This window comes from Diadema antillarum, unplaced genomic scaffold, assembly GCF_040938485.1.
Source record: "Diadema antillarum isolate AM-2024a unplaced genomic scaffold, OU_Dant_1.0 seq00000216_RagTag, whole genome shotgun sequence".
NCBI lineage: Eukaryota > Metazoa > Echinodermata > Echinoidea > Diadematoida > Diadematidae > Diadema > Diadema antillarum.
The window spans coordinates 406,442-432,714 of NW_027271271.1; the positions used below are offsets into that span (position 1 = coordinate 406,442).

At 37.5% G+C, this 26,273-nt stretch overlaps 1 protein-coding gene across 2 annotated transcripts in view; it reads right to left on the reverse strand.

Annotated features, from left to right (window-relative positions):
- The window catches only part of LOC139729025 (uncharacterized), a 59,590-nt gene extending 34,021 nt beyond the window's left edge, over positions 1-25,569 (reverse strand). The window contains exon 1 of one of the 2 annotated variants that reach the window (XM_071639948.1): positions 25,373-25,569. The gene's annotated coding sequence lies outside the window, so the exon portion shown is untranslated. Of the gene's footprint in view, positions 1-19,461; positions 19,576-25,372 lie in introns of those variants that run through there. The other variant, XM_071639949.1, reaches the window with a different exon arrangement.
- Between the last annotated feature and the right edge of the window lie 704 nt (positions 25,570-26,273).

Here is a 26,273-nt window from a genome sequence, read left to right on the forward strand (position 1 = left end):
AAATGGTGCAACTTTATTAAAAAACAAGAAGAAGAAGAGCGTTTGTACCATGTACTCCTGTGATAAAAGACAAAGGCTAACATGGTATGACTACAAAGGGTATATCACCAAGGAAATTCTACGACTCATGGAGTATAGCCCATACTCTGACGTAAACTTGGAAAGTTCCGCACATCCGACCACCGGCGAAGGTCTTGAATTTTATCTCTTTTACAATACTGCAATATTGATTGCAGCGATGTGACCTTGCACGGCGAGGGGACGGTCTGACATTGTTATACAAAGATTCTCAATTGCCACTGTGGAACAGAGCCAAATGCACGTCAATCCATGATGAATTGTTCATGACAACAAATGCATTGTCTGTGTCAAACGATTTGTGTAATGGCGTACTGATGCATTAGGCATTTAGCAATTATCATTATTACTGTCTCAGTATACACCTAACAAACAGCTTTGCAGATTTCAAACTTGGTAAAGAAAAAAAAAGGGAAAGTAAAAAATAAAACAATGAGCGGATTCAGTATCATGACATTTTCACGATGATGATATGACTTTCAATATCGTATCAGGGCTGGATTGTCCATTGTCAATCTATCTCTCTATCAGTCTTTCTATTAATCTTTCTGTCCATCGCATTCTCCTGGTGGATTCGGACCGTTGGATAGTGTGCTGTCACGCCTCGCCGCGTACCAAGTCACCCGCTGCGAGCAAAACTTTGAATGATCAAAAATTCAGGCGCCGAATTCAGCGCTGCACATTCACACAGCAAGGGATGGAAGCGCGTTGCGAAATTACGGTATAATCTGCTTTCATGTGGAAGTGCACGGTGACCCAAAGGAGCGAGGCATCATATACTGATAACGTAATATCCGTGAAAGAAGAAACACACATATTTTTGGGCACATTGCTCCAAAGATAAAAGCTGCGGATTAACCTGAAAGCTGTTGGCGTCCCAAACTGGGAGAATGGGGTCACGTGGTCTCAGTTGATTTACACCACCGAGACCTAAATGCGCTATGGCATAAACAGGGTCCAACACCAAAAGTAAAGACTTTGTATCTTCTTTTTTCTGTCTCCCTTCACATTGAAACACATACAAGTAGACACACACACGCACACGTAATGTATTGCTTCCATTTTTGTGCCTGAAATGATGGCGTCGGAGATAGGGGGAAAAAACGAAACAAACATGGAGATCTGAGAAAATAAGGGATGGAGGAGGGAATTGTTTGGGAGATAAGAGATAAGAAGATTAGAATCAAGAAAAACTTACAGTACATGCACTCCTACATGGAATGATTTCTTTATCCATTGCGTTCACTGAATACCGGAAGTGTATGAGCTGAATCAATAAATTCCTTCTCCTCCAGGAATTTTATGGGAAATAGCGAGGTCTCTCAAATAGGATAATGCTCTATATGCTACTAACTTTACCTATAATATATAAGTCGTTTCTAATCACATATTCGTTTTGAATAATCTACCTTTCAGTAGACGTCTTTTGTATATCTAAAGGGGGTGTTGCCAGAAAGTTTCAATTCATTGCAACTCCCCAAACATTATCGCAAATCCTGCAATTGATTGCAGTTGATATTGCAAAGTTTGCAATAGATATTTTGCAATTGATTGCAACTCGACTTTCTTGCAACAACCCATAGGTATGTTTGTTTATCACTCTCTCCTTCTTTCTCTCTCTCTCTCTCTCTCTCTATGTATATACACGTGTGTGTGTGTGTGCGTGCGCGCGCGCGCTTAAGATTGTAGACATTTATAAGTGTGTGTGAGACTAATCTTTCCTACAGTTGTAAATGAATAGTTTAACCATATAGATAATCATGTATTATCAATCAATCAATCTTTTATCCCTCCATTCCGAGCTACAAACGTGTGCCTCTAGCACGCACAATCTCTCGATATTTTGTCGCTTGCAGATTGCTATTCAATCACCTCAGTATTCTAAATTCGTTTCATTTTACTGTTTCATTTCTAACAGAAATGCCGTAATGCCACACCATGCGCCAGATCGGAGCAAGATCTCCGATATACTCGTCATTTCCTGGAGGAGCCGTAAAAGAGCGAGGAATCGGTGGAGCGAGGCGCCATAATCCGTTCAACTTCCAGCAATGACTGCTTATAGCAACCGAGCTACAGTGCAAGAGCACTTTTTCCTCTTCTATACACTCCCAGTCATCACAACGAGTGACCTCCCAGTGAAGAGAGCCCTACTTTACAGAAGGTGGACAAGTGGCTTTCTGTAGGTCCACCCAATCTATCCATCAGGAAACATACACTTGGTCTCCAATCTAAGAATCTCCAAAAATCCCCAAAGTTTCATTTTTACAAAAAGATGATAATAGCCACTGTCTCAGTAAAACGTATTTTAAAATCAAATCCAGCCCTCCTTCCGGGTAATCACAAAGTTTTCATTCGTTTCACGTGTCAATATAGTAAATTAGTTCAAAGGGCGTGAGCTTTGTTGTAAATACATCATAGTAGTTCAAAGGGCGTAAATGTTTAAAATTTTAATAAATATCGTTTTATCTGCAAACATTTTTTTTTGTCTTTTAAAAACAATTTTAAAAAGTTCTTTATGAAACAAAAATTCAAATCATCTTCAGAGACGGAGAAAAGAGTCATATTGACCAATCAAACACACCACAGCCTCGCAACAATCAGAAGTAGTCCTGAGACTCAATTGCACACAGCTCCCTGGTTTACGGTTCAATCCATGTCCTAGTTCTCCCTTTGTGCGGCGAGTCTATACTTAGTCCGCTTCGAACTTGTGGATGCAAATCACGTTCCTACAGACAAGAGAATCCTTCATCCCCAGGCTCATCATCTCCCCCCCCCCTCCCCTCTCTATCCATCCATATATCCATCCATCCATCCATGCATCCATCCATCTATCTATCTATATATCTATCTATCTATCTATCTATTATCTATCTATCTATCTATCTATCTATCTATCTATCTATCTATCTATTTATCTTCTTATCTATCTATATAATTATGTGTTTGTGAGTATTGTTTCAAATTCAAAGAATCAGTTACGTCACGGTTCAACCTTGCATTTACACATCCGACGTAGTAACGGCCTCATGATTGAAATAAAAAAAATCCTCGAAATCATTATCCAGTGACCAATCTCGAAGTTTCTACCCCGTCTGTTCGGCTGGAACTTGCATGCAACTCACATGCTGGTGTACCCAGAGAGCTCGTATAATATACCACTCAGGAGCAGTTGGTTGCATTCTGGGCGATATCGCGGAGTTATGGGGAGATCTGTGATTCTGTGAGTGTCGTGTACCAAAAGTGCACACCGCTAACCACCAGGTCGCCCTGACGGAAATGGAAGATGACTGCCCATCAAAGAGGGGGAAATGGACGAGGAGCATTTTGATAAGTTATGATGGTAGTAATGGAACAGAACGGGAGCTTTCAATCACTGTAGCATAAAGGATGGCATATACTTCCTTTACTTGTCCACATTACGACAAAAAAATGTAGAAGACAGACGACAATCACGAGTTAGTAAGAAGTGGTAAAAGAGACAGGATAACTCAAACTGGAAACGAAAATGGAATTTTGAAAATGCGCGCGTCCAATGTTAACGATTAAAACTTCAAAAGAATCTAAACAGACCTCGTCACTTGAAGCATTAGTTTCTTTGTCGATTTGTGCAATACTTCTTCTGCAGGTACATTTATGACATGGGACGTGACTCTTGAAGGGGGAGGAAGTCTGGAGTCTCTACCCCCCCCCCCCCTCCCCCACACACACATCTTGGGTTCTCAAAATTCAAGATACAAATAAGAGTACATTCAAAAACGAAAGGAAAGACAGTTCTAAAAAAAAAGAAGACAAAAAAGAACCAACCTACCACTTTCTACTACTATTCATGTCAAAGCGGGGAAGGGGAGGATTGGGAGGGTTTTACCCTTGGCTTAACACCACCCTCCTTCACACACACACGCACGCACATACACACACACACACACACACACACACACACACGCACACATAAAGAAAAAAAAAAACGTTCCGCGGTCCTTGCCTTGTACCGGCATCCTGTGCCTCTGACAATAATTAGTCTTGAATTATGTCAACAACATTCCACTTTTGTATGTTCTATGCAGGTCAGTAACCAATACCGCATCTTCCACTTAGAAGAGTGCAAAGAGGACAGGTCACCATTTTGCTTCATTGAGCGGACGAACTTTAAATGGGGAGGGACTAGCAGAAGACCCCTTGGCTGTTATTATTCTTTTACTGCGGCATCATATAGGTATAGATCACAGCGAGAAAAGTTTTGCAGTTCAGTAAGCATGTTTACTTTCTGAGAAATCGCATCTTTACAGGCAGCCGGAAAGAGAGAAGATATCGATATGCCCCTCTGCTTCCGTTAAACAAGAACTTGGCGTATTACTGAAATAGAGTAATACGTTAAATCTACACTCCCTGACATAAGTGAATGTGATATAATTATGTATAGGCCCTAGAGAGGGATAGAGAGAGAGAGAGAGAGAGAGAGAGAGAGAGAGAAAGGGAGAGAAGAGAGATATACATGTGGTAGGCCTTAGATACATATAGAGAGATAATAATAAATATAGTTCTGGACCGTCCGATATTTTCATATGAATTGAAACCATCATAATATATCATCACCAACACGATCATCAATATCTTCATCATCATCATCAATGTTAGAAAGACTGACATCATGATTATACATAGTGTGTAACTAAATGGGCAGTTACGTCTTTCATCTATCTTGAGCAAAATCTTTTCCTCCTTCTGCTCCTTATCAGCAACAACATTGCAACCAGCATTAACTAAAATATTACTAAACAAATAACGGAACCGCATCTATGTGTATAAAACTATCGTCAAAAAAAAAAGAAGAATCACCATCCATCATTTTACTACCAACAGGAACATGTTATACCACTATCATTTAGGACATGAACCTTTATCATTCACAGGTGCACTGGCAGCAGCATCAAAACCATTACTGTCGTCATCATACAGCAAGAGAATATTGTCATATTGTCAATAAAGCACGATTCATGTAAGGCATCATCGTTTTATTGGGGTTTTTTGTCCAATACACTGCTGTTCAGTTTTAGCTTGTCCTCCCCTTGGGTCCTCCAACAAAGTTTTTGATCTTTAGATTTTGTCCAACGACTTCCATCTAAACAGAAAACGAGAGAGATCTCATTAAGTTTTGATTGTTACCCGAGGGTTCCGAGGTGAGTTCGCAACTGTGACATTGTTAAACACTGCCTATAGCTTCTCGAAGAACGCCTCTTTTCTTTTCTTTTTCTCCTAGAAGTAGTGTCCTCTAACTTCTGGTTCCCTTGGTCCGCATCCGATTAACAGCTTCTTGTAGATTTTTGGTTTCAGTCAAAGATACTCATCGTTCCGTCAATGTTTGTTTTCTCTCCAACTAATCTCGTCCTCACGTCTTTTCTTCCGCTCTTTAATGACCAATCATCACGCGTTCTACACACGGTACCTCTCTTGTTCGGCCTCCACGACACATGCTGTACGACACATTATATTGTTCGAAAGCTAAAAAACTACAGAGATAGACAAATTTGGAGGTATATTATGACTAAAATCGGAGAAGTCTTGTTATCATAATCCAGTTCAATCAATAACGTCGGCATGTCGCAATCATTTACCGTAATAATGATTTTGCGTTTTAACCACGAGACAAGACCTTTTCCATCATCCGGGAGTTAAACGGATTAAATTGAGCATTTTCCAGTCAAGATTGTCGAGGGGGGGGGGGGGGGGGTCTTTTCTTCATATTAAGGTAATTTGTTTGTGGACGCATGAGACACTGGAGAAAAATATTCCTTGTTCACTACAGGGGGCCTTTTCCATTGATGGCAGATTGTTTTCTTTAAATCATTGTTTGTCCTATACTAAAGGACTCGCACTAAAAGCCTAGCCGGAGGAGGTGGGTGGAATGGGGAGTTTAGGGTGGGGGAGGCATGATGATAGGGGAGGGATCCATTCGTTTATTACCGTTTTATTATGTGTTTACTTTCTTGTTTTTGCACCCAGATGTTTCAGTTGTCTCTGATGATCGTCACTCATAATTGCATTGCAGATAATCTGATAAATCTCTTTACTCCACGGTATTGTTATTACATTTAGATTCAATAAAGACGTCCTAGGTCACTCAGACATACTCAGAAAGATATTGCAGATCTTGCAGTGCCATTCCCATGACGGATCAAATTGCGGTGTACAAGGCACTGATTACCATTTCGGAATTATTTTTTGCAATCAAAATACTGCCCAGTCAAGGTGGTTCGGCTCTGAAAAATGAAAAGTGATAGATAAGCTTTCGTAACATAATATTTTCGCTCATGTAGCCCTGAGACTTGGATTTTGTCGTGAATTCCCGAAGTGAAAGAAATGCAGAAGATGAGCCAACTGTTTGGATGAATGAGAATTCGAATGCTCATGTGGACAAAATCAGCTTTCATGGGTCTTAAAAACCTCGTAATTCCATGTCTAGACGTTTATTAGAATATGTTATAACCTTTATGGAAATTTCAACTTTCAAAATTAGTCTCCAAAGGCTTAAAAAGGCAAAATACATATTATCAGCCAAATGAACATTGCGTGAAATTTATGAGAATGATAAAAGGATGGGATGAAAGAGTGTGATTGCTCGCGTATATTTTGTCTGTTTCACAGGAGTTACGCCTGCCTCGACTTTATCAATAAATATATTGAATCATGATGAAAAAAAAAAGCAAGGACATTTAGCTTACCTTGTTGATCTCTTATTTAGCTTACTCTCTTCTGTGGTAGAGAGGCTGACATTCAAGTTTATATCCTGTGCATGGTTGTCTATACACGAAAATACAAGTAAAATCCTATTTCCAATTCAAATTGGAAGATGCTTTCACTTTAGAATTCAGAACAAACGTAGTAGCACCGCTTGATGGCACTCTGTGTTTCTTAAACGTTACTCCGTGATATACTTTCCCTTTCCATTTTCTTACCATTACTCTAAAGTATACTGTCCTTTTTCATTCCTTAAACCACTAAAAAGACAAGGTCATTCTCGTAGATAGCTGAAGTATAGTCCTACAACACACCTGGCTTTCTTGAGGAATGGGTTAAAAGAAAAAAACAGTCGTATAATGGTAAAAAAAAAAAAGTGCAATCTGGTGGTTCAAAGAGGAGGAGTAGATTGATGGGAGGGAAAGCTCTCCAGTTTCACCGCAATAGTAAGACGTCATGGCAGCCAGCGACAGAGGCTTGAATGCAGATATGGGTCGCCAGAAACGTGAGCAGTTTGCTTGATCGAACAGGTATCTTTCCATTTTTTTTTGTTTTGCTCTTTTTTTGCTCTTTTTTTCTTTGTCTTTCAAAGTAGGATATGATTCACTTTTGTCTTTCACAACACGCTTCGATGGGCGATTACGAACCTTCTGATAATTGTTTCACTTCACATTCAAGATTTTACCCCAGAAAGCGGCAGACTCTTATAATTAAGAGCGATAAGAGTTGAGACATTCTATCAATTATGTATGTACAGTTTTACAAGCCATATAAAGGCATTCTCATGTACAATCCATTCTTCATCATTCATTGTCAGCATGTCAGGTGTATCATTGTGTAGTTTATACTGATATGTATAGTAGCAATGATTTTGTGTTATCATCGTTTTGATCTGCATGTGGTACATACGTTTATATCAAAGTTTATTTTTATTTTTCTCGAATGACGGAAATAAATAAAGTGAACTTAAATGAAATTTAAAATATGAAAAAAAAAGGAAATCACAACTCTTGAGAAAAGGAAGAAGAGGATCAATTTCATGCACGTCAAGGAGAAAAAGCCGTGTATGTACTCGATCAGTATATACAATAATTAAAGCGTTTCACAAGAAGGACTGCCATGTGTTGGAGAATCTTTATGTTTTTTTATCTATTCCCTGTATAAGTATTGATAACCACAACTCATCTGAAATGAATTGTGGGATCCAATGATAACAAACTTGATGAATGAATATATTGCTTTAAAAATCGTAGACATCATGCGCTGATTGCCATTTTAAAGTATGACTTTCGTACCTATGTAAACATAAAGTTACAGGGGAAACAGGAAAAAAAAAGTACCGGTATGGTATATTAATCAAATCAAATGATTAGATTCAAAAAACAAATTTGGCTGCTTTGTGAAAACATGCAGTACTCTATGATTTGTTTTTATCCTGGGTCCGTTTCTGTGAAGCCCCTTGCATTCGCTTTCTTTGACCTTACTTCTTAAAAGTAAGTATCGTGTGATGTTTAATAATCAACTTTAAATGTATGGATGCTATGCATTATATACATTTGTTTTTTTTTTTATATTCATACTTATATTCAAATGTTGTTAAAGCTAGTGTTGTTGTTGCTGTTGTTGTTGGTGGTGGTGGTGGTAGTGTGTGTGTGTGTAACCATTGTCACCGACGCTTCTTTTTATGAAGAAATTTGCCTAGTATGGCTATAGCACCTATAGATCGCTGGTCGTGCAATTCGAGGTAATAGATACCGCCTTGAATGAAAGCTAATTCTTATGCCAAGCCTGTTGCTTTAATTTGATAGACGAATAAAGTAGATTAATCCCGGATTAATAAGGTGGGTAACTTTATTCATTAAACAGCCCAGGCCACATCGGGCTTTGTCTGAAACCCTATTTTAGACTTTGCAAATAGGATTGCAACTCAAGAACGATATGATTCAACCAGCGAATAATCAACTTTGACTGGCTCTCCTCAGTCAGTACTTAATTAATATCATCAGCAAACCCGAGGTTAATTCTTCCAATTGTACCCCATTTATCTTTCCCGATGAGCTATTAAAGTGGTCCTCGCGACACAGAAATCGATTGTTTATCTTTTACTTCGTAGAAATCTGTGCTCCTTGCTCGAAAGAATTCCTCTTCCTCGCAGATCTGATCTGGAAAAGAATGAAACTATAAGTTTGTTAACTTACATAAACTTTTCATTGAAACGAGGTTTAGAGTGTTACTGTACTTTGGTTTTTATTTTATATATCCACTATTCATTTTGGGGATTACTCTTATGATTCAAGAACTCTATGAAGTGTTGGGCTGTAGTTTTCAGTGCAAGCAAGAAAATAAAAACGGCGAAATTTATTGTGAAAGGTAAACCTTCGGAAATCGACTCCAGTTCCTAGTCGTTATCAGTCTAATTGTTCATTCTTTAAGATTTTTGTGATTAATGAAGGAAGCAGCATATTCTGTTTCAATTTTCGACTCTTATAGAATTTATGTCATTCATTTTTTATCATCAAATTTGTTATTTGAGATTTGAAACAACATCAAGATTAAAAGTGTGTGATAACGATGTGTTGGCTCAGTGAGTAGAGCGGCTGCCCTCACAATCGGGAGGTCGTGGGTTCAAACCCCGGCCGCGTCATACCAAAAGACGTTAAAAGATGGGAGTTGCTGCTACCTTGTTTGCCGTTCAACAGTTGAAAAGGTTAGAGCAACGTCGATCTGGCGCTGCTCAGTGGCTGCCGGGCCCACGATCAATTGGGCAAAAAGAATTTCCATTCTCGGACAATAAAATTTGGAGTTTATATCCAAAGTAATAATAATAATTATTATTATTATTATTATCATTAACGTATAGATGTTGATATAAGAGAGTAGAAATTATACTTTCTTGTGAGATTTGACTTTGTATCTCTTAATCGGTGTTACCCATGTTAAAATGGACGTTACATGCGCCCTTCATCTAAAAAGAACTTGTCATTATTGGATATTTATCTCGAAAATATACTCCCAAAAAAAAAAAATCGAGTAAAAATATTCACTCCTTAAGGAGTGAATACAAAAAAAAAAGAGTGAATTTAGAGTGAAATTGGAGTGAATATTGAGTGGATATGTTCATTATCACTCGTTTTAGAGTGATCTCAGGGATCACTCCAAAATCTTCGAGTGATCCCTGAGGTCACTCCAAAATGAGTGAATATGAACATTTTCACTCAAAATTCACTCCAGTTTCACTCTAAATTCACTCTTTTTTGTATTCACTCCTTTAAGAGTGAATATTTTCACTCGATTTTTTTTAGAGAGAAGGAATAGATTGAAATCTCAATAATTTATATCTATTCTCTCAGAAAAGATGTTTGAAGCCTTGTAATTTAACAATACATGCCCTGTTCCATTAAGAATTTATATTTTATGGGTTTTTTTCCGATGTGACTGATTGCAAGTCATGCTCTGGTGCCAGCCATTATTTTGATGAGCACTTTCTCAATATACATATATCCAATCAAGGTCTTTTTCCCTACCTAAATTATTTGAATACCTATCAAGGTTATTTTTGTCTAGTATTTCACTTCGTGTTTTGGTGCTAAAGTGTAGACATTTTTGGTAATTGTTGTCTTTATGTTATTGATTTCAATGGAAAATATAACTACGCACAGCCCTGTCGCTGTACAGAAGTAAGCACGGCGTCTGATCGGGCTGTATGTAAAATACTCGTCTAAAATGTGTCTCGCTTGTTACTGATAAGCCGCTTTGAAGCACATTAAAAAGCTCCCAAAAAACGTTCATCTGTTGTTATTGTGCATTATATTATGTTATTGATATAGGTATAAGGGCAAATATAAATCAAAGTATTTATCTTGAAAGCTACTTTTCTCTCGTCTGTTAATGTCTCAGCTCCATCTTTCTGACGTGAAAGTCATTTCGAGAGAAGTGATTGTGATATCATGATAAAATGAAAATGATGTTATTGCAGAAAGATTCTAACTATAAAAAAAAAACACAAACAATTTGTGTCGATGATAAAGCACGGAATCCGTTAACTATCAACATCTTGAAACATGCTAAAACGCTTCTAAGATTGTATGATTATGATGACATTTACGAATTGAATTTAATGGCAAATTGAAATGTGTGTGACATGAAAGCAAAGACCGCAGTGTGCACCCATTAAAGCACTATGTTCATTATGGTTCGTATCCCCTCTCTCCACACATGCCGTGCCCCCGGTCCCGAGATATGTCACCTTGGAATTTCTTCCCTATGGCGGGTGTGATTATTGACCATCCCTATCGATCAACCACACGGTCATCATTTAAGAGCACTACCCGTGCCAAAATTTGATTGAACCGGTATCCAGTGTCTTACTTCATTTTTAACAGTATTGCAATGAGCATCAAGATTCTCAGATTTTGTCTTTTGAGGGTTAGTCGATTAATCTCACTTGCCATACTTGCTGTTCAAAATGATGATATTTGCAGAACTTGAGATATGATTTATAGCGACATAAGTATTCAACGGCTCAACATAAATGGTATAGATTGCGTTTAATTGATGGAAAATGTCTACACATTTGAAAAGTGTAGTGTTTAAGCACAAGAAAGCGCGCACACACACATAACCACGAATGTCACACATGTTATGGCATGTTTGCAACTTCAGAGTTAACCTTAAGAAAATAGCACTGGCAAAGTACCTTTACACCTATCACTGTCTCATTCTTAATGTTATTTCATTAATGTACAGGAACACAAACAAAAGGAATGACGTTGATACTTTTAATTGTTGACATACTTTATAATCATTTTTTTATAAAGGTCAATTTCACAGTGCAATATCTAAGATTGATATAATTATTATCTGTCTTTCTTTTCTATTTTTTTCTCTATGCATCTTTACAGGGCTCGACACTAACGGTGGCCCCGTGGCCCGGGGCCACCCAAAATGAAAGTCGGGCCACCAAATTTCAAAAAAAAGGCAAATTTGGTGGCCCGCCTCGGGCCACCAAATTTTTTTAAAAGTATGTCAATAAATTTGTAACTTTTTGCGCCGGAAATTAGCAGTTAAATTTGTTTAAAGGATGGATAAAAAGGACTAAATGAGTGCCTGAGAGTGAGTGTTGCGACTTTGTTGAGGCTTATTTATGAGTAGATATGTCAAACTTCCAGTTCTTACTATGATAAAACTTGAATATTTGACTCATTTAAAAAAAAAAGGACTTTCAATACTTTTTTTTCGGGCCACCAGATTATTCTCTCGGGCCACCAAAACTTTGAAATTGAGGATTTTGGTGGCCACATCGGGCCACCAAACAAAAAAGTTAGTGTGGAGCCCTGATATATTATATATATATATATATATATATATATATATATATATACACCATACAGTAAATATACATATTTCAATATTCTCATACAGACTCATGCAAAACGTCTGCAATTCAGCCTGCGGGCTGCTGTGGATATTACCCAATAAAAATACCTTTTCATTCATTCATTCCTTTGGAACGGAAGATTTTGTCGAACGTGAGAGTATGTCTCATATACGTGAATCATCTTTTAGATTCACGACTACTACATGTTAAGTGACATTCTCGTAGATCTGAAGTCCCCTCCATTATGCCAACCCATGCGATTGATGGCCGAAATATGAATATTATAATAGAAATGTCATTTTTTCAGTCAGAGAGCAAACAGAAGGCTCAAAGCACTTAACTGCTTAAAATGAAATTATCTAGAATGGATCCTGGGAACAGATTCTATTGCACTGAAGTTCACCGGCTATGGGAAAAGAAGGTGAAGGGGTGGATATGCATTAATAATTATTGTTACGTTGTAGTGATTTTGTATTATTGGGATATGGAAAATAAATGAAATGAAAATAGAGTGGAAATGAAAAGTTATGATAACAAAAAGGGGAAAAGCCATTACTTTGATGTGATTTGCGACCTTTTGGCAAAGGTTTGTTGATGTCTCGAGTACAGTGTACGAACACTTTAAGAATGAGCGACTGCAAGCATTTTTCTTCTTTTTTTTTTTTGCTTCCTTCGCCATTGAAAATCGTCAAAATATACGTGAAGCAAGGCAAATTTCTTCTGGTTCAGGAATCTACTTGACCCCTTCAACACCAGTCGCTTTTTGATGTGCAAATAAAAGGCGAGGTGTAAGGTGTGGCTGGACTTGACTCCCCTACTAGGAATTTCAAATCATTACACCCAGCAAGCCTATTAAGAAGTTCCACTGGCTTTCACCCAATATACGCCAGTGACTGGCCAGTCTGTGTTTTCACAAACATGGTGACATGACACAGCTCACCAGAAAGTAGCAAATTGGGAAGGAGTTAACAAAGATTGGGTTTCAGAGAAATACATGCGAGCACTGGTCGTTATGGGAAATGGTACTTCGCATTCTGTGAGTTTTGTTATACTTCATGGAACTTAAAACCTTTTACATAATATTGCTCGACTTAGACCAGGAATTGCCAGCGACAGAATTTTCCTTGTTTTCTGAAAGAATTAAGTCATTATGTTAGAAAAGTGTCTATGCATGACGTCACGATAATGCTGTAGTCTTCTTATCCAGCGATGGCGGCAGAGAAATTTTGAAAATGTTTAACTTTTCAACGAATTCTTTGTCCTCAAACTTCGCTGATATGTTCTACTGATATTACAGCATTTCCTTCGACACTTAGGTTTCATTCTCCTTTAATTGTATGTTTATCCATGCTTTATCAATGGAGTAACAATAAGTAGATGTGCATAAGAAGAGACGTAGCACAAAGACACATTGTAAAAAAAAAATTACAACACAGATGTCTGCCTGTTATATGTTGTTGTTTTTTCTTCAAAAACTTGAAAACTTATGGAGTATAAGAACACTAGCGTGAGACGGGATCAAAGCTTTATTACCTCTAGAAAAACAATCAGATATGTATCTCAGTGATGACTGAACGCATTATTAGTGCAGACTTATTGCAATTCCATTATTACAAAATAAGGCATAGTTAATAATAAACTTTGGTGACAGCAATGCTTGAAATCATGTCACTTTGAAGATTCCTTCCACCAAGCTTGCCCAAGGTGCTGCAGTGTCTTCTGTGTTCCGGTTAGGTGGATTATTTGCGTAAGGTGTGACTTAAGTAAGCTGCCGACCTAATTGGCCTCACTTTCCCTTAACAACGTCCTCTGTCACCGCGACAGACATCTGTCTATTCATTCAACTCTCTCTCTCTTCCGCCAAACCTATAAAGAAATAGAATAGGATCTAACGTTGACAAGAAGCAAAACACCTTATAACATACGGTGTAGGTGGGAGGCGTCTCCGGATTACAGGGTCCAAGGGACTTGACTATGTAGAACCTAGAATGTGTGGGCTCTGGAAATTGAAGATTTGTATCGGCGACAAAGAAAATGCGATTGATTGATTGCACTGCTGATTATAGGCATAGCAACCAGCGGATTAGTCTGTGCTAGATCCTATGCGAGGGGGGGGGGGTGGATTTTTATTCTGTGCTTAAATTTCGAGTGAACAACATAGTCGCCAGTTTTGTCAGGCTATAGATAATAAATGTTGTAGATATATGGTAAAGAGAGCTTCTCATGAGAAACTAATAAGATTTTCCCTTGATTCAGGTAACGTTAAGTGAAAAGAAGACGTATTCACCTTTATTACAAAGAAAATGAACATTGTCCCTAAGAATAAGGCAGCTTATGAATTGATTACAAACATGAAGAGATACGCCATTGAAACAGAAGTCATCGTCAGATCTAAAACCCGGGTAGAAAACAAAATCACGCCCTTTTCCTAACTCTTCTTGGTTCTGCTTTAACGCTTTTCTCTCTCGCGGTGGACAAATTGGATACAAACCGAGACGCATTCCACAACTCATTTCACGTGTGAAGTACCATTTGATTGAAAGATAATAGCACCCAGACGGAGTACTTGGATTCTTACTTAAAGACGAGGAAAATGATAGTCTTTATCATGTCTATAGTTATGCCTACTAAGAGAGATATGTATAGAACGGAAGAACAAAGAGGGAAACACACAACCAGTTCACTTGCTCTCGTTTCTAGATGCGACAGTTGATATAATTCAGAGTACTTAATATGCGAAGACCATTCACTTCACAACGTCCACAAAATGTATCGTAAACATCTTGTATGACCATGTATTGCATTAAAACAGACCCTAACTTTAATTTAACTGTTTGTACGTTGGTTAGTAAATATTTATGTATTTGTGCGTGCGCCACTACGCAATTTGCCTCTTGGAGCATATAAGATATTATGAGAAAGCTATATTCCCATTAAGCTTTAAAGATTCAGAAACAAACTTAATTAGAACATTTACCAGCGAAAAAAAGGTGTATGCCATAGGTCAATATGGGTAACGTTGTACGTGTGTGCTTGTGTGTGTAAAATCGATATGTGAAATTAATGATGTGTATGCGTGTATTAGGACGTAGAAAATCGTCCTGAGGGAGGTGGGTAAGTCAAAAGCAAAGTGCTTATATGATTCGATATCAGATGTTTTGATCTTCGATGATTATGATGATTATAAAGCTTTGTCTACGCGGCCACGCTAGATCTCTTTTACCCATCTTTATGATTATAATATATCTTCTCGTTATCAATTAACCTTATATCCGGCTAGATAATTCACTGGCGCCCATTCACCATTATTCTATTATACACCTATGGATATGTATACATTCCAATTTATGTCTTACTCTTCACTACTTCTCTTTTGTTCTTCTTATACAATACAAATACATGATAATAGCTGAACAACTTTGGAAGCAGTATAGGTGCAGCATGTATGTCCTTTTCAATGGCATTGATTTGAGGAAATGATGCTCTTCAGAATTAAGTGAAAATGCTGAAACTCTGACCATGTAATCTTAAATTCATCCCAGCAGAAGCACTGTCTTGAATAGATAGATAGATAGATAGATAGATAGATAGATTGATTGAATGATTGATTGATTGATTGATTGATTGATTGATTGATTGATTGATTGATGGATAGATAGATAGATTGATTGATTGATTGATTGATTAATTGATGAATGCTTGCTAAACAATAGTAGACTGATCAGTAGATGCTATTGTTGGAAAATCGGTTGATTGAATTAAGTATTGGTACTAAGACCACTTGATCGATGGATTGTATTGGAAGGTATATACTATACTCCATGCAATGAACCATGAGCACAATAATTTTGCATATACAGCATGGATCGAAGGATAGCTATTGACACAGGATTAGAAAGACCAGAAGAGACGGTGCTTTAAGAACGGCAGCCGATAAGGAGGTGGGAAAACGCATAAAAGTCAACGATTTTTGGCGCCACGCATGAGGTGCTGGTTGCCGCCAAAACGAGCAGGTAATAACGCGGCGGCCATCTGGAGGCCTTAACCCCAGCGCAGGGAGGTGTGAACGCGAAAACAAAAACGGAGGCCACGTCGGTGTAATTCCTAACATTGACGCTTCGTCATTTTGGTATAGTGTTGGTATCACACAATGTTATTCAAAATCAAATGAAATCCCTACAGAAAGATAGATATTTGTCCGTATCGTCTGCCGCTTGTACACTACCACTGACTCCTGAATAAGCATAAACTCGAGACTATTGAATTCGCTGGCACATGCTGACCGGACTATTGATCGGCGCGCCGCGTCACCAAGTACTGTAATGTTTGGATTTCAATCATTCATGTACAAGTGTCTCGCCGCAAGATTGACGACACATTTAGCGTAACGAGCTTTGTCGTTGCTCCTTTTTTTTTTCTAGTACAAAAGTTATGACATGACCTCCGATGCATCCTTACAATGTGTTAGTTTGGGTTATCAAAGGCTTTAAGGCAAATTTCATGCGACACTTTAAACCGTAATGAAAAGACATTCTGACGACTCGTTTATTTTCAAATGTCTCATCCATTGTAGACATGTGTCATTTTCTTCTATTGCAAGGATACACATTTCTGACTGCATAATATAAGAGGGGTCCGGACATTAAATATCATTACAAACAATTCCTCTATCTTTAGTGCGTGCAAAAATCGCAAGTGATTGCAACGATGTTGCCAGAAATTATTGATGTAAGCGTATAGTTTTGTCTTTTTTTTTTGTTTACAAGTTCAGCACTGACTTTTTGCAGACATAGTTTATGACACTTATAAACTGCTAAGAAATAATATAATTCGATGTTAGATGAAGACGTAATTCTTGCTGTTCTTTTCATGCACTCATGAACACGCTCAAATACTCGATTATGTGCACGCGCACACTGACATGACTGAGACGTACACACTTACAGGTGCAAGCTCTCATGCACTTGCATACATACACATTCATGAACAGTAATTAGTCGGTTGGCGGTAATTCGGATAAAGCAATCCTGATAAGTACCAATTATGTTAACGAAAGGAGCGGGGTATATGTCAATTAATGATCAGGATATTATTCTAATGTGAGTCGTTGTGCTTTTCAGTGTTCTAGGCACTCTTCATTAAATAGTCAATTTCGAAATTAAAGGTGACATGGTAATGAACCAATAAAAGTAGTGTTTCGGCTTCGTTGTTCATTTAACGTCTTTTATTTTTTTGTGCGCTATTCAACGCTATCAATCATCGCATTCCACACTACACTCTAAAAAATAAAATGGTAAATCAAAATTTTAAATGTTTTCACTCAGGACCTCCAAACTTTTGTAAAATGTTAAATTCAACACATTACATCATTTACAAACAGGTTGGAGGAGTGGCAACATTTAAAAATGTTGATTCACCATTTGTTTTTTTAGAGTGTATAATATATCATGCAAAATTTTTATATCATATATCATGATTATCATATTATTGTAATTACATCATATGACATTGCAATATCATATCACTGCATTTTATACTACTGTGGTCGACACATGGAGGGTGTCGCAGAAAGACAATAAATTATCATATCATAATTATATCATAATCACTACATCTTATACTATACTGTGGTCGACACGTGGAGGGTGTCGCAGAAGGACAATAAATTATCATATCATAATTACGCCATAATCACTGCATTTTATACTACTGTGGTCGACACGTGGAGGGTGTCGCAGAAAAACAATAAATTAACATCTCATAATGACATCATAATCACTGCATTTTATACTACTGTGGTCGACACGTGGAGGGTGTCGCAGAAAGACAATAAATTATCATATCATAATTATATTATAATCACTACATTTTATACTACTGTGGTCGACACGTGGAGGGTGTCGCAGAAAGACAATAAAGAAATAATAGGAGTAAAGGAGAGGAAACGCAGAAGTACGAGGAAGAAGAGAGCTACCGTAAGTCTCGTATGTATCAACAGCATAATACATTATCACAGCTAATAATAATAATTGACAGTGCTTATATAGCGCATAACACATAGTGATAATGTCCCTATGCACTCAAAAAATGAAAAGATTGTAACAAGAACATATAATTCCAATTACAGTGATGGTACCGAGCTTCATTTTTGCTTACACTGTAAACAAATGCGTTTTCAAGGCAGACTTGAATCTATTCATATCAGTGATTTGTCTCAATTTCTGAGGTAAATTATTCCATAAAACAGGGTCATTAAATGCAAATGTTCGTTCTCCGTAAAATTTGGTTCTTCTGTTTGGAATAACAAACAAATCTTTACTTTTTGATCGTAGGTTTCTTTCTGGTGTGTAACATAGATTTGAAGTAGCTCCCTTAAATAATGTGGAGCAAACATATAGAAACATTCAAATGCTAATAACAGTATCTTAAACTGAATCTGATTTTTCACTGGAAGCCAGTGTAAGCTTCTTAAAACTGGTGAGATTTGTTCATGTTTCTTGATTTTGGATACCACTCGTGCAGCAGAGTTTTGTATTTTTGTCACAAGCTATCAGAGAGCATTGATGTTCCAGAGATCTCACTGAAAGAGCACATATTGCTGAAGAGAAATAAACACAAAGAGGGCATTAATTTGACCCTCCTTCTCATTATTAATGAATAGATTGTTCTTTTTTTTTAATGGACTATCAAAAAATTATCTCATGATTAACCTTACTAAAAAGAATGAAAAACATCTTCTTCATAATTGATTTGTTTTTTATTCGATTTTATTTATTAATAAAATGCATCCATATACATACTTACCTATACCTATTAATACCATCACCATCAAAATATCAAATAGATATGATAATCAGGAACATAATTATTTGAATGATAATCAACTGATTCCAGTAGTTTTAGTATGCAAGGTGAACATAGGCCGTTTTCGTAATTCGTCATCATCTACGTATCAACGTTATTAGTGTTAAAACTGAAGAAAAAGTGGGAAAGTGAGCAATACCTTGCTTCGTATACCAGCAGAAACTTCAATAATGAGCTCATACAACAAAGAAGGTCATCACAGAAACTATTAATACCATCACCAGCAAGATATGAAATAGATATGACAATCAGGAACATAATTATTTCAATCATAATCAACTGATTCCAGTAGTTTTAGTATGCAAGGTAAATATCATTAATATGTCGTTTTCGTAATTCGTCAACATCTATACGTATCGACGGTATTAGTGTTAAAACTGAAGAAAAAGTGGGAAAGTGAGCAATACCTTGCTTCGTATACCAGCAGAATACCATATGGTATGTGGCGTGTCGAACCACCCAGCTCTTACGTGTTCCGTCCTGAATCACTTCACCGGTATAATGCTATACTACTTCATACTCTATAGTTTATTCCTGGACCCTGATAGCGACAGAAGGACTGGAATATAATTATCGCTTGCGTGGGTGTAGGAGGCAGTAGTTGGATGTGACAGCGACATTAAAAGTGATTTGAGCTTAAGCTTCAGTTCGTGTCAGTCTCGCCCCACCAATGTTTCTTAGCACACATGCAGCACAAATAATGGGAAAGGGATGAGAAATACATCTCACATCTGACATAAATACCGGAAAATGTTTTCGTTGACGGCGACAAAAAAAAAAAAAAAAAAAAATGGAATGAAATGAAATCCCTATTCTCACAGATGAATAAAGAAGTGGGAAAAATATAATGGCGCTAAGGTGTAAAGATTGTCTGGGACTGACGTAAAATTCACTCCGGACTGCAGGTGAACCATGTTGGAGGTTTAATGATGAAAGCTGGTGAAAAGTCAATACGTTGCCAATTTTGATTGACCGGATAGTATCTACCAGAAACTTGACGCCGGAAACAAACATTCCTGAGTCCGCCTCAAATTTGATGACACACCGTCAATTTAAGTCGGGAAACTAGCATAATAGCATCGATAAGAATTCCTAATATGACTCGGGTAAGAATCAAAGGTTAGAGAAAAGGTTTTTATGACGTGAACTTTCATCACACATAAATCTCCTTTTACGTCTTACAAGAAGGTCACATGAGGACTTCATTTTTCTCTGAATTGTTCGCGGGTGTGAGGTATCATAAGAAAAAAAACCACACAACTCTTTTATAGCATCACTCAATGTGACCTGTCACAGCTGAAAACTTCATCAGTGCAGAAAAAGCACTCTCAAAAAGATCTTTCGACGATTGATTACTATAAACTGCATGGTATATCCCTTGCTGAAACAGCAATACTCAGGCAATATCTTCTTATGATAAAGATTGCCTTCTGGAATGTCTTTCCTGTCGTACATGAATCTGAAGTGTTTGAACTAAAATGTGTCCCATAATCAGCAAGACAAAGTGAAGAATACAGCATTAGACATTCAAATTTGTAATGCACTATGAGATAGCAGTGGGCTGCTCAAAACATACACAAAAGTACTCAAATAAGAGAGAGGAGACCGTGCGACAGCATGGCAAACAAAAAACAACAAACAAACATTTGAAAGGGTAAACTTATATTTCTTTTTTTCTCGCGAAGCCTGTCTCTAATTCATTTTCCATATGTTCTCACCAATTCATGTCTCCATCTATTTACACACCATAACTCTGTATTTACCAGATTTATACATCACTCAAACAGAATCATACTTAACGATATAACTTAAATTAGAACTTGTATATTATGGATGAATAAATGAGTAAATATATATAATATATCATAGAATATGATATATAGTATATGTTATATATGAAATGATATATATGTATATATATATATATATATATATATATATATATATATATAAAACACATAATTATAAAGAGTTTGTTTACAAAAACTTTTAACATTTTAAATTAAGTCTGTCGTCAAACAGAGCAAAATAAAACCTTTCTCGCGATATCTCACTTGTGAAATAACAGTTAATATTCTTGAATTTATGGTTACAAAATCACACATTTTCTTATCGTTTTCTTCTTTTATTTAGTAGCTTTAATTGCAAATATCTGAACTTAACAAGAATTGGTATGCTTCTTATCCCATTCCTAACTCTATACATTTGCCTGTGTATACGATAGTATGTGTGTGTGTGTGTGTTATTCATAATTATAAATGACTCTATTACATATTTATGTACACTCTAAAAATGTGATGGTTTAACAACATTTTAAATGTCGTCACTCCTCCAACCTTTTGTTAAAATGTTAAATTTAACACTCAAGATGTTGAACTATCATTTCAGAAATGGTAAATCCAGCATTTTGAGTTTTAGATTGAACATTTACGAAAAGGTTGAAGGAGTGACATTCAAAATGTTGTGTGTATTACATATATATATATATATACATATATATACAGTCAAACCTGTCTATAGCGGCCAGCCAAGGGATACGGAAAAAGTGGCCGTTATAGACAGGTGGCCGCTATAGACAGGTAATCCAACTTTGTGTGCATTGCCTACATGTACATGTATCATCGTTGTATACATGTACATTTATGTGTGTACGTATGCACACGTGTGTATCATGCATAGCACAATGCCGGTGTTTATGAAATTGTTGCACAGTACACTAGATGTAGCATGTGCACAGTCATGAATTAGTGCATTATTGTGACTGAATAAGTGATGAATGCAACGGTGGCGATCACTGAATGTTGCCCAGAAATGACTGGCACAGCTAAAAAGCAGAAAAACACCCTGAATTATCAGCTCGGCTACGGCTCCATCAGGTTTTTGGCCGCTATAGACAGGTTAAAATCTACCGCGGGAAACAAAATTTGTGGCCGCTGGCCGCGTTAGACAGGTGGCCGCTATATACAGGGTCTTTAACATGGCTTTTCTCTCGGGGGGATTTTTCAGTGGCCGCTATAGACAGGTGGCCGCTATAGAGAGGTGGCCGCTAAGGCAGGTTTGACTGTATGTATATGCGTATATTCACATCATGGTCTAACCGTTCAATGTATAATACGGCAAACTCGTATTTCTTCTCTATGCATGAGGAGCATCTGCACCAGATTGACGGGTTACTCCTGAGCGATGATTGAAGAACATGATTATTACATCTACTTTAACCCATACCACCACAGTTTTAAGCTACGGTCACAAAGCTTCGTACGAATGTAACTGTTCGTACGAATTCTGGAGTTCGTAGAGATTCATAGAGATGGGGCACAGACTCTACAAGGTCTTAAGTTGTTCTTGCGAATTAAAAAGCGTTCGTACGAAATTCGTAAGAAGGCCGTAAGAATCTGTGTCCGATCTACGAATCTCTACGAATTCCAGAATTCCTAAGAACAGTAACATTCGCATCATTCGTACAAAGCTTTGTGACCGTAGCTTTATTCTTTCGTTAGACTTACGGCCATCTTATGAAAGACGTAAGAGCCCTCTATGAACAACTTAAGACGTTCTTACAATCATCGTAAGAATTTAAGGCTTCTAGAATTGTCTCTCGATCCTACAAAATCTTGCGTAGTTCTTACAATGTTCGTACGACGTTCCTACTCCCGCCTTACGAAGAGAGGGTTTCGTACGAAGTTTTAAAAAAATCTTGGACAAGACCATCGACCAGGCTACGAACTTACGAACGGTCTACGAACGCTGGTTTCGTACGGCCTTCTTAAGAAGATGTCACGAAATTGTCTAAAAATCGTTCGTACGGCGTTCGTAGCAGTTCGTAAAGGCATTTGTGACCGAGCCTTTAGCCTTAACGCCTATCCTGTCACTATCATGAACATAATAAACACCATACTCATAGTCGGCTTGTAATAGGTTCGATGCGTTTATACTGGTTAATGTTATTGTAAGCGAGGACAGTTACTAATGGTAATCTTTCATTTTCTCCCTTTTGACATACTGATAATCATAATTCATCATATCTTTATTAGTATCTGTGCACTAGAATATAAAACATAATGCATTTATATGTTCAGTAGTATTCTACTAAATAAAATATGTTTATATTATGTAGGCAGGTTTCCTGGGCTGCCACGTGTTCAAGCATCAGCTTATAGTGGCAGTCCTTCCGCATAATTTCTCTGGTAATCATTTGGAAATTTGTTAATACGATATATATTAATTTGTAAATGGGATTAATTCACACATGTATTTTCCTTCTTCGAATCATGTTTAATTATTGTCATCTGTATACCGATATTCTATATATTGTAATATTACTGAAAAGAATCTTGATTTATGTACGAAATTATGTTGGAGGAGAAATAAATCAAACACTCATATTCAGGAGTTACAATTGAAGAGGTACTTCTAAACTTCCCATATAGGACAGTATAAAGTATAGCGCATATAATAATCATCAACTATTTAGTTCTATCAAGACTGTACACAAGTACCTTGCTGCTTTTGGCGATTGCGCTAACCCCATGCAGCTAACAATAATATGGAAACGTGATACCCAGAGTAATACAAATAAAATTTTCTTGCATAGTGCAGAATTTGATTGTACGTGAAAATGCGCATTTTACTCATCTCATGAGTTGTTATCTTGGGTAGGATCCCATTGGTCCTCCCACATACCTCGCTTGACTAGGATTTTTTGATATTACGCCAAAGTGTATATCGCAGTCCTGAACATAATTAATACTTGCTGCTTTCACCACGCTTTGTTGACAACCTTTCGTGGTTGGATGGACAAGAGACGTTACGGTTCTTTGCTTATGAAGCAAATACCAGAATATCAAATCAAAATCGGAGAGGAGAGATGACATACACATACACATACACGCACACACACACACACACACAAAGGGCTCATGTGCCTAACGGTTCTTTCTCAGAGGCAGCATTAGCATTGTTTCAAACCTGCAGTGCTAATGTAGTGATTACGGAAAGATTGCAGCCATTATTTTAGGTGCTCTCCATTGATGATTGAAAGGTGATATTAACATCAGACCGATGCCAATATCTCCAGATTAAAGATCGCATCTAAAACAAAACAAAATAAATAAATAAAGAATACATCGATGCGCTGCCTCATGTAAGGCATTTAGTATTCACCGCCATCTTGTTTTCACTGCTATCTTATACAGTAACCACATGAAGGATTGTCAGGAAAATAAACACGCAAGATGGAAAGGATGTGGGTAACATTATTGTTTGGTTAATTTCATCACTGATGACATGAAAACAAACAAACAAAAATAATATCCCATAATGTATTAATGCAACAGGAATTCTTGACAGAAACATATCATTTTAATGTTTGATTTAATTTCGGTTATAGTTAATCGTTAGTCGTAAAGTGGTGAAAAGATTTTTTTGCAATATTTTTCCAACATTTTTTTCTAGCCCTCGTTATTGTGTAAACACCAAGTGACGTCAGAAGTTTGTGAACAGGAAACGTTAGACTAAATATGTTTCATAATGTCGTTAAATATATGTATTTTTAAATTACCACTAACAGTGACTTACATCGCTGGCGACTTTTATTTTGCGGTACACTCATTGATAATAAAGAGAAAATGCTGACAAATCAAACATTATGAGACAATCACTGTGATTTATGACTGGTAATTGGTTTTGTCATGCAGTATTGAGAAGACGTCATTACGATGCTTTGAAGGTTCAACTGCGGATGATATAATGTACGCTTTGGCCAAACCGCTGAACCTACTCCAACGTGTCGTGTGCAAAACGAGACATTGAAAGTTGTACCGGCACTTTGTTTCCTCGTGCATGCCAACTTTTGATTGGGAATTATAACAAAATTGCAATTGTCAAACTCTTTATCACTCAGCCTCTGGTAAGTGGAAGTAATTGATATCGATATTGCTTCATCTGTTTTTATATCCAAATTCATCTAATAACTATTTTGAAATAATTCAGTAGGTTCCTCATATTTATGCCTTGGCTGTACGAGGCAATGATATTGCTACCCACTAGAGCCTATACTCTAGTGGCGCCACACGGGGTTACACGAATCATACGAGGCATTTTACCAGATGCATTCGAGTCGTCATATAACTTTATTAGTCTCAATAATATGATGTAATAAAACTGTCAAGCATAGAAAACATGGACAAATCATGCATTATCCAATCAAACTAGCGCACAAACAAACAATAATGCTCCAGACATGATAGTTTTGAAAGAAGTCTCGACTTTGTAAACTGAAACTCAATGAAACAGCTGCACAAAAGAAACCATTATTACCTGCAGGTGAGATCAAACCGACATCCGCCGCGGCAAAAAATCACCTCGTTTGACGGCACCTGAGTTTGCAGCTGCTTGTAATGCCACAGATGATATCGCGAACAAGATGGGAGGGAATCCGATTATGTACCAATATTGATGGGCTTTCCTTCTTCCTCCCTTTTGCTTTTCTTTTTCTTCGTTTGTTGAGAGCCTCTTGAACGGCGCCGGGGGAAAAAAAAAAGTCGTCGTCACTTTGCGCTGGGGCGAGCTCACTCTTCGGTGCATGCCAGGGACACGCAAGATTGCACGCGCTGGTTTTATATACGCCACACACCACGAACCACACAGTCAAAAAGCATCCATCTTCGAGCATGTGTGTGTTGGGGACCAGCGCCATGCGTGACGTCATAATACTGCTGATAGCAATTCCTTGCCCGATTGGTGGAGCGGTCGATTGCAGGTGTACATCTGTTTGCATTGTGAAAGTCTTTGATTGGTTGCTACTGTATGACGTTTATTCTTCTGAGCTAAACGTCGAAATTGATCGTACCCCTGTCATTGAATCTTGATGATAACAATTAAATGTCATACAGGAAGGACACGTGATCGAAGGGGGGGGGGGGCGTGAGGAGAAGGAAACAGAGAGAGAGAGAGAGAGGGGGGGGGGGGGAGGGATTATCTCCCGTTTCTCAGTACACATTTTATTGGTTGTTTAATATTCATGGCGGAAATGTTCGCCGCTCAATCGTCTTCACGTTGACAATTAAAATGCATTTTGTGAAACAAGACCAACTGTTATGAAATCCCTCAGACGTCATAGGCAAAGATCCCTCAACAATTCCACAGTCAATATTGAAACTGAGAACGATCTGACACCAGATATTTTGTACCAGTCAGAAGTCAGCAAAATGTGTCCATA